Raw genomic sequence first — 10,663 nt, forward strand, 5'->3', positions numbered from 1 at the left:
GCGGAGGCTGCAGTGAGCTGAGATTGCATCACTGCACTTCAGCCTGGCACAAGACCGAGACTCTGTCTTAAAAAAAAAAGAGAGATACACTAATATCTACTTTATTCCTTTTTGTAAGTACAAAAACTAGTTTCTGTAGATTTTTTCCTCCGGCAGGCTCTTATCTTTGTCTCCTTGTCTAGGCCCTTAACCTCAGTGTAAAAGAGGCAAATGATCTATAGAAAAATATGTTAGGTGAGTATACAAATGAAGCCTAGAATGAGAAAGTTGAGATGAGAATAGCTGATTGCTAGGTAAATTCAGAGGCCATGTTTTAATCAGTGGTTATTGTCCTTCACATTCTTACATCTAGTATACCATCTGAGGATACTAAACTGTCCAATGGCAGTTAGTATGGAATCCTTATAACATCTTTTCAAATTAAATAGATGGCTTGAATTATCAGCATCATTTTTTTAGAGAAGGAAAGGATATTATATGTGAATTACATGAACCAAAGAAAATTGGTAGCCTAACTAGTAACTGAAAGTCTAAGTTCAAGTTCTTGCCCTAAAAATTTGAATTCAGGTTAGTTCAACAAACTGGGTGGAGCCTCTACCATGTGCCATGTACAAGGCTGCCTAAACATTGTAGTATAAGGGGAATGGAGAGTAACTGTTAAATCAAGGTTAGTTTTCAGGCCACTGACCCCAGCTTTTAAAATTATGATGGCTTGAACTTATAGACTTTTCTGTTTATTGTGTTCTGTAGTTGGAAAAAAAAGTATAGAGAGTGATGAGGTGCCCAGTAAATGCTCAGATATGGGAATGGAGTCAATAATTGGTAACTAAGTTATTTCAAAGTAAGATGAGAGTCAAATTTATTTCTAAGCAATAGGAATTTTGATATTTATTTACCAAAGCTTCTGAAAATCATTATAACTTTTAAGAGCCATTCTATCAATAATATCAACTGAATCTTTATCATATGTAAAGCATGGTCTCAGGTGCTATGAGGATCCAGAAATAAGAATCCAAAGGGCAGTATTGACCACTAGAAGCTAACATGGAGGTTGTGCTTGCAGAGTCATGACCTCTGGTTTACCAATTATGAAGTCTTAGCTCATTTTTCTGCATTAGTCCCTCAATCGCTCTGGTTTATATAGCTTCCCACTTTCAGTAGAATTTATATTATAGAATATTCCCATTTACTATTTTATTGTATCTTTTTAGCATCCTTGAGATTGCAGCAATATAGTTGTTATGATCTCCATTATATAGACCACAAACTGAAGTTATTCAGAAGTTAAATGAATTTTTGAAGGTCAAGCAAAGAGCAAGGGTGTCTCCTGTCTGCCCCACTCATTTGCTTTTCACTAAATTGCCTTGCCTGAAGGACTATTTGAGCTTCCTAGTAAAAAGTTGAAAGGCATTTCATAATTTTTTCTTCAGTAAGTTTTCTCTTATTGAGATATTTTATTGCACTATCATTACAAAGAAAATAAGGAAATAAAAATACATCTCATCCCACTCACCCAATTTATTTTTGTCAGTGATCTTCTATGCTGATATAAAGTTTTTAAAATGAGATCATATCACATTAATTGCTGTATCCAATAAATGTTGAGTGATTATTGTACCACCTGTAGGAATGACTGTAAAAGAATTTTGCCCCTTCCTTATGTATATGTCTGCCTTCGATCATTTATTTATCACATTTCTTGTCTTATGAATTAGGTTTTAGCTGTTGGGGGATAGAATCCATATCTGCCCTACTTTTATTTTAAATCTCCTCAGCACTTTGCACCATGAACCGAACTGAAGAACATGCTCAATAAACATTTACTTAATGAATGAATGATTACTTCCGCTGAGGAAAACGAAACATGAACACATTGGTGACAATGGATCAATTTTCTGCTTGCCTTCTCTCTCTCTTCCTTTTGTTTGAGTTCCCTGAAGTCCCTTGCTGAGTCTTCTTTCAGTAGCATAGATGGTCATTGAAAGCTTAACTTTAAGTCCTGGTCTCACACTTCTAGTGTCTCTCTTGTGGCTTCCTGTTTCCACACAAGTACTCTATAAATGTTTGTAGAATGAAGGGAGCAAGCAAGGAAGGAAGGAGGGGAGAAAGAGTAGCTAATGATATGCTTAACAATTGTTGCTTGTTTTCTGAGGGCTGGGAACTGCTTTAAATGTCTTATTTGGATGAAGTCATTCACTCGCCTCAACAATCCTACTAAGTAGATCCAATCAGTGGCCCCAATTAACAAAACCAAAACACAGAGAGAATAAGTAATTTGTCCAAGTTCACTTAACTAGGTGGTAAAGGCAGAATTGAAACCCAGTGTTTTGTTTTGTTGTTTTTTTTCATCACTGCATTATATTGTGTCTTGATATAGCCACCTGGAGTTTCAGTACAGCACAGGATAAAAGAGGGAAGGAAGGAAACAATGGTCACTAACAGAGCATCAGTGACAACCAACATATTATAGTGGAAGAAGCCCTAGAGAAAGAGCCAAAAATCCTATGTCCCAGTAATAATGTTTTCGTATTCAGTTAACATCATCTAATGTCTCTGGACTTACTCTTCTAATCTACTAAATGGGTATAATTGTCCTAGACCTGCCTTGCTCAGAGTCATAAATTTATGGAAACACATTTTGAAATTAAGTTTATAATGTGCTATGACTATGTAAGCGAAGTATTTTAACAGCTCTTATATACATGGCACAGCATATTTTACCTGTTATTCTCAACAAATCTTCATATAACAAATATAACTAATTCAACTGAATACAGGCACAAGACAGGCATTATTAGACTTTGTATAGATTCTGTGCAAATGTACCTTGATAAAAACAGTTTTAATATTATCAGAGGCTTTTTATATCAAGTTTTATGATGGCGCTAGTTGGAGTCTCCCTTGAATATTGGGCATATCGAGCATTATCCAATGAACTCACGGTACAAGGTGGAGGAAATGGTTGGTGGTGGTGCTGGGGTAAATATATAATGAGAGAAAAGAGCTCCACCTGCTGATCAGCATTGCCACTTCCTACCACACCCTTGGAAGTCAGCCTCATACACAGTGGATCATAGCCTGTGGAAAACAGGCTTTGGAAAATAACGTTAGGAACATAATTACCATCACCACATACACGCAAATGCACAAAGCCTACCACTTACTAAGGACTTATTTTTTCCCAGGAGATTGAAAATTATTGCTATTAATCCTAATAACACCCCCAACAGTAGTGATTCAGAGCAGAGCCTGAATCCGGGCCACCTGGCTCAAAGCCTGAATCTTCCATTTTCTAGGTGTGGCCGTGGGCAATAAATTTCCCTGGGCCTTCATTTTTCCATCTGTAAACAGGGTTTATAATAACTTCTACTTCATTGGGTTGTTACAACAATTCAATGAATCAATGTTTGTAAAGAATTTAGAAAAATTCTTGGTGTATAATAAGCATTTGTGAGATAGATTTTTTAAAAAGGAAAAGAAGCTGAAATTTACAAAAGTTTATCACAGAACTCTTAAAGTGGCAAAGTCAGGAGTTGAACACAGACTGTCTGACTCCAATGCCGATGCCCTTAAGTAAGCGCCAAGCTATGTAGCTTCCCAGTACATTACTCTGATGAAATACAACCTAAAGGAACTAAGGACATGTGATTGAGTTAGTAACAGGAATGATGATTTGCTATTTGAATTACATCGTTTAGCTCTTTCCATGATTTTAATTCTTATCTTGGATTCCTAATCATTGTCTCCCCAATCCCTTAGCTTCAGCCAATTGTTGCTACAAGAATTTTCACAAAACATAGCCATAATGACTCCAGATGATGGCAATCATGAGACACTTCTCTTTTGACTTTTCTTATCATTTTGATGGATAAGCACCTGCTTGCAAATTTCTCATTTCAAGGTTCTGTCTCAACTGGATTGTTAAAATCACGAATCCAACTCCTGACATAAAGGGATGTAGTAGTGATAATCTGTTCACTATGTTGAAGCTGCTTATGGGAATGTTGATGGTTCAGAGAAATCATTAAGAAAAGACTCCGTGTTTAACATAGTGTCCAATTGGCTCCAACTGCTGAGGCAATGACTTTAGACTCATTGGAGAAATTTGAAATTTGGGTTGAAGGGTGGGACATCCTGCTTTGAGTTGACTGATGATTCCTATCTGAGAAAAGCAGAGAGTCTAAAGGTAAGAGGAAATATTGGAAAGTTGTGAGCATCTGTAACCCCAAACTGAAGCTGAAGATGAGACAAAGCCATAGAGAGCCATCTGCATATGTGAACATATTACAAAATGTCACAATTTAATGATATGGGAAGTGGAATAAAATATTTATTTGGAGAAATGATTGGAAATTTATGACACCATTTTAAGTTTAATTGGATCTGTCTGTATTTTACATGGAATTTAAAAAATTTGTTAGGCACCCAAAAAGAAACAAAGACAATTAAAGTGTTGGGAAATAGAATAGATGAAGAAAAGTTACAGGGCTGTGGTAAATATAATTTGAAAAGAAAGCAATTAGGAATAACTCAAGTGTTTTCAAGTCTATGGAATGTGATTTATTAAAGAACCTAGTGTCTGTTCTCTATTTCCGTAGAGATCAGAAATAGAAATGGAGTTAAGTTACCACAAGAAAGTTTATGTTTACACACAAGAAAAAACTTCTTAATTAAACTCTAGAACTTACTAGGGAGGGAAATTGTGGGTCTTTGCTCCAGGAAATCTTTAAGAATAGAAGAGGTAAGCCCTGGGTAATCTGATGTGGTGTTGGGTTAAAGCAGAAGGCTTAACTGGAATTCTTTAGGTCTCATCTAGTACTTAGATGCCATGATTGCATAAATAAAAATTTGTCCACAAAGGAGGAAGGAATCAGACAGAACACCAGGCATGGCTTATTTAGCAATGAGTTGCTGTTTCTGAGGGAAGATTTCTGGAAATCTGTTTTGAAGCAGAGTTACAATGTCATAGCCAAAACCTTGTGAACAACTTAGAAGGTCTCAGTCAGACATTCACTTTTTTTTTTAGCCTTACTGCTAGAGTCAACTTAAGTAACACAGCATATATTTATAATTTTCCTTTTGTGGGGGAATTTATGACTATATTGAGAGTCCCTGTGTATCTACAAAATAATTCATGTATAATAGAATGTTTTAGATGAATTCGTATAAGATGGCTACAATCTAGGCAGTTGCTTTTTGGTAGTTTTCTGATGGTTGTTTTTAAGTGGAAATTAAAAGCTGACATCAGTGTGTGAGGGTGATGGTAAGGTATCCCCCAAAATTTTGAAAATAAGTTGGTCTTTTTTAAAACATTAACTTTTCTTGAAGTTGGAATTGCAAAATTCTTACACAATGGATATAATTAGCCATCTATATATGGTGAATGGAGAATTTGGGAAAAACTATCAATTCACCCTAAGTAAATGAAGGAAGAATATAAGAAGGAAAGACTGGAATGTGATTGTAACTTAATACTCTGCGGAAACTCAAACATTTGTTTCCTCTCCTGACTTGGAGGAAATATCTCTGATAAAAAGGCTCATCAACTACAGAGGCTCAGAAAGTGTTGAGAGTCACAGAAGCCAAAACTAGCAGGGGAAACTTGGCAAGACTCTCCTCTATTGGCTGAGGATGTCATACAATTTAAGATCAGCACAGTCCTCCTGTTCTGATTCCCTCTGTGCTCCTCACCACGCAGCTTTCAGATGATTTGCCTTTCCATGTGGCTTGATGGCGGGAGAAAGTGTACTGATCTTCCAACCTTCCTGACTGTTGAATTTGTTTTTATATTTTATTTTTTTTTATTTCAACAGCTTTTGGGGTACAAGTGGTTTTTGTTTACATGGATGAAATATATAGCGATAAATTCTGAGATTTTGGTGCACCCATCACCCGAGTAGTGTACACTGTATCTAATGTGCAGCTTTTTCAATCCCTGGCCCCTTCCCACTTCTGAGTCTCTAAAGTCCATTATATCCCTCTGTATGCCTTTGCGTACTCATAGCTTAGCTCCTACTTACAAGCGAGAGCATATGATTTTTGGTTTTCCACTCTAGTGTTACTTCACTTCAAATAATGGCCTTTAGCTCCCTCCAAGATGATCCAAAAACATTATTGCACTCCTTTTAATGACTGAGTAGTATTCCATGGTGTATAATACCACATTTTCTTTATCCAGTCATTAGTCAATGGACACATAAATTGGTTCCACATCTTTGTCATTGTGAATTGTGCTGTTACAAACATATGTGTGCAAGTGTCTTTTTCATATAATGACGTCTTTTTCTTTGGATACATACCCAGCAGTGGGATTGCTGGATCAAATGGTAGATCTACCTTTAGCTCTTCAAGGAATCTCCATACCTGACAGTTGAATTTCTCATAGTAAAATGATTCATAGATTTACATGAACTCAGTTCCTATGAGCTGAGTTCATGTAAATCCGCTCATGAGATATGGCTTGCCTATTGGTATGCTGGTATCAGGGGTCTGAATCTGTAGGTTTCATATCCTGGTGTTTTTTTTTTTAACAGTGATTGCAAACAAGGATTGTCTAAGCAGTCTCTCTCTCTCTGTATGTCTCATTGCTTGCCCTCCTCAAGCTGAAACAAAAATATTATTTTAAAATATTTTCCATTCAAGTAATGATTCTTCTCCAGCTCACACAGACGAGATCTCCCTCCCTTGCCCTAGAAGATGGAGATGATGACAGTGGGTTAAGCCTTTGTGGAAGGAGGCACTGAGAGGCTCTCAGGCTGTCCAGAAAGAATAGTTCTCCTGTGAGAACAGGGATGGGATTGATGACTCACAGGAGCACCGGCCGCATTTAACAGACACTTTGTACCTCAATCATTTTGAAATGTTAACAACTCCAATATTCATTTGGACATGTACTGGTAGTTTCCTGCATTGCTTTCCAGTGCGTCAATAGGAAGGCTTTGTCTAGGTGACTGCTAACAATACGGTTTCATACATCATAAAACTGTGTAGATAAATGTGTATTGGTTTTAGATAGTCATGGATTTCCTGACTCTTACACCAGCACTCTAGTGAATTTCACTACCATACTACCTCTGGTTGTGACCTTATCAGATTTCATGAGCTGAACAAGCTTTGGCTGGGACAGTTTGTGAGTGGCAATGACCCAAAGAAAACCAGGTGCTACAGGAAGTGGAATGTGTGATTCAGTCAGGTGCATTCTTTCTTATGATTCAGGCTGACCCACTAACTAATCATTGTGAGTGGGCACTCTGCTCTCAGGGGTGCTTGTGAATAAGACGTATAGTAAAGGTCTTAATCACTTTTGCTGACTGAAAAGCTTTCACAGAGATTGTTCTCTCTAAAGCCTTCAGAATTTCGAAATGGAGAAATCAGTTCTATTGTAGTAATAAAAGTTACTGGTAATCCCATTGTGGATATGGCATATACTCTATTTCCTACCTTTACTCAATATTGCAATGTGCAATATATTATTATGTACCCAAGGCATTTTGATCCAGAGTTACATTTGCATTTGGCAATGAGTGTATTTGTTCTTTTTTTTTTCCTTGAGTTTATTAGGTCTTTGAACTTTAAAGTAATATATAAGTAAAGTTATTTTTTTATTTCATTTATTTATGTTCTCTCTGCAGGACTTAATAAGGGCTAAAAAAATAGAAGCAATAAGTTAATAAATGAGAATACTGAGGCAAGAAGAAAATACAACTCAGAAAGTAAACATAAATGTTATCTATAGCATATATTATAGCTCATATATAAAAGATAGTTATAACAAAACCATCTTGCCTAATTCAGAGGAGAAAGTATCATTATTAAGCTCTCACTGTTGCCATGCGACAAATCTGATTGGCCTCTCAACTCTACCATTTATTAACTGTGTCACCTTGGGGATGTGTGGAAATGATAATAGGTATTATATCTACTCTCAAGGGTTATTAGTGAATATTAAAGGAGATTGATCTATGAAATGTATAGTGTGATGCCTGGTACATTGTAAGGTTTATCAAATGGCAACTATTTATATTATGGTAATGATCATTACATTAATTTCCATAAATTTGTGATAGAAGAGTCCCCAGTTGCCTTTGAAAAAAAAAGCTTTAATGCGACCCAGTTGCCTTTTAAAATACATACGTGTCCTTTTGAAGATCAGCGGGGGCATGACTTCAGCAGGCCTTGGAGCATATGACATTACTCATGTCCATTGTCTTTCCAAACCACAGAACAGAATTCCTCAGTGATGGCCTGATCTGCTTCAGGGTCCTGCTGTAGTTTAAGCCTCCCCCGCCTTCATCACTTCCAGCTTTTCAGGGGTGATATGTATGCCTCCTAACGGTTTTGATAGCCAATACAGGCATCAGTTAACAATATGTTTGTCCATTTTGTGAGCAATGTGAGTATGTAGGAACGTTTTCTGGTTCAGCTTCACTCGGAGGTAAGGAGGAGATCTACTTGTCTTGGCTGCTTCTTACTGCTCATGGCCTGGAGAAAATGGAATGTTCCCAGGGCTTTGACAAAGACCTTGGACAACCTGCAGGGTTCTTCACCTAATCCCTCAGTCTATTCTTCCTTCAGAGGAGCTGTTCCTGATTCACTGCCGCAGGCACAGCCACCTACAATGCTTACTTAGGTGAAACTTTGATCCTAAGATGCAAGAATCATCTTAATGATGCTGCAGCCGCCCTAGGCAGGATGGCTGCTCACTATGTATTTGGAAAAATAAAGATCTGCCAAGAAAGGTACATCTAGGGAGGCCAGGGGCTGGCTAGGGAAGGAAGAAGGGCCTTCACTGTCCTTTCTGTTGTTGTTTTTTGAGATGGAGTCTTACTGTGTCACCCAGGCTGGATGGAGTACAGCGGCACGATCTCAGCTCCCTGCAACCTCTGCTTCCTGGATTCAAGCGATTCTCTTGCTTCAGCCTCTCAAGTAGCTGGGACTACAGACGCATGCAACCACACCAGGCTACTTTTTGTATTTTTAGTAGAGATGGGGTTTCACCATGTTGGCCAGGCTGGTCTAGAAATACTGGCTTAAAGTGATCTGCCCGCATCAGCCTCCCAAAGTGCTGGGATTACAGGCATGAGCCACGGTGCCCAGCTTTCACTGTCCTTTGTAAAAATATTTCATTACCATAAGAAAAACATTAGTTATAAATACTATTTATTTATTGAGAACATCTACTATAAGCAAAAGAAATTATTCTTCAAAAGCATCTTTTTTTGGTAGCCCATATTTTTCCTTTTAACTTTTCTTCTTAAAATAATGTAGGTAAATTCAAAACTAGTAGAACTTTCCATCTGAAAATAGGTCAGATGAATAGGGGCGACAAGCTTAGTTCACATTTCTGAAATGAGCTCATCAAGTGGTCCTTTACATTTCCCCAGCATCTTTTGTGAACCTTTGCCCCAGATAGATATTCAATTAGGTAGAGTAGCTGAACTGCTCAAATAACATTTCTGAACTGGATTTGTTTGTCCTAGCAAAGCCTTACCTGAGTAAATTCAGATCTTACATTTCAAACTTTTCTATAGTTTCTAAACTTGTTCTCTTTCTCAAATTACTGAATATGATTACTTTTGGTGGACCCTGGAGTCAGGTTAGGTTCAAATCCTGGCTTAAACACTGACTAGTTGTATACTGTTAATCAGGTCATTGCATCTTTTTAATCAAAAATTTTCTCATCTGTAAACTGAGTATTAATAATAAGGTTGTGAAGATTAGCACATGTCAATTGCTTAATGCACTGCTTAGCATACAATTCATGTTAGCTACTACTGTTATTACAGTCATTATTTCAACACTAAATGATAGCTTCAGAAGTGATCAATTCAGAGGATATGAATGTACAATTTACAAAAGAAAAAAATTCAAGAGGCACATACATTTATGAAGAAATGTTTAAATATACTAAAAGTGAGATAATGCAAATTAAATGTTGATAGATAATTTTACTTATAGGATTGGGAAAAACTTTGACAATTTTCTCTTTTGGGAAAAGTACAAACAGGTGGCTACTCTGAGACCCAGGAGTCAACTTTAAATTGGTATAGGCTTTTGGTAATGCAATTCAGTATGTATCGTGTTTTAAAAGGTTTCACACTCTTTGACCTTATAATTGGATGGATCTTTTAAGGAGTCAGTGAGGCTGTCAAAGATTTTTATTAAACCACAATACATTAATAATAATAAAATGAAACTGATGTGTAAAAGTAGTTGAATGTTAAAATATAGCAAGGGATATTACAAAGTTTGAAAATAGTGTTCTTAAAGAACATTTAAGATTAGGAAAAAATACTTTTACATATTACAAAACTGAAATATTGTGTATGATTCCACTTTGTTAATTACATATGTATATAATATACACCTATCACTGATGTCTTTTAGACATCTTCACATGGATAGCCAATAATCATCTCAAACTTTACCTGTCTACATTCAGATTTTTAAATTTCTAGCCATAAATTGTTAAATCTGTTTCTCTTCTAGTCTTTCCCATCTCTACAAAGGGAAACTTCATCCCTCTAATTGCTCCAGTCAAATATCTGGGGGTCTGTTTTGATTTCTTTCTTTCCCTCATACCCGCATTCAATCCATTCACCTCTCCTTTCAAAGTATCCAGAATCTGACCCCTTTCCACAATCTCCAGCTTCTCTGGCTCCCG

The 10,663-nt window shown here is 36.8% G+C and overlaps 1 long non-coding RNA gene across 1 annotated transcript; it reads right to left on the reverse strand.

Moving 5' to 3' along the window:
• Window positions 1-6,266: 6,266 nt before the first annotated feature.
• Window positions 6,267-9,531, reverse strand: LOC116551211. The gene is made up of 3 exons (XR_004268773.1): window positions 9,521-9,531; window positions 9,440-9,441; window positions 6,267-6,363 (listed from the first exon to the last, which is right to left on the reverse strand). It is a non-coding gene; the product is annotated as an uncharacterized LOC116551211 (long non-coding RNA).
• Between the last annotated feature and the right edge of the window lie 1,132 nt (window positions 9,532-10,663).

The sequence above is a fragment of the Sapajus apella genome, unplaced genomic scaffold (genome assembly GCF_009761245.1).
Source record: "Sapajus apella isolate SASKATOON/1434 unplaced genomic scaffold, GSC_monkey_1.0 scaffold9, whole genome shotgun sequence".
NCBI lineage: Eukaryota > Metazoa > Chordata > Mammalia > Primates > Cebidae > Sapajus > Sapajus apella.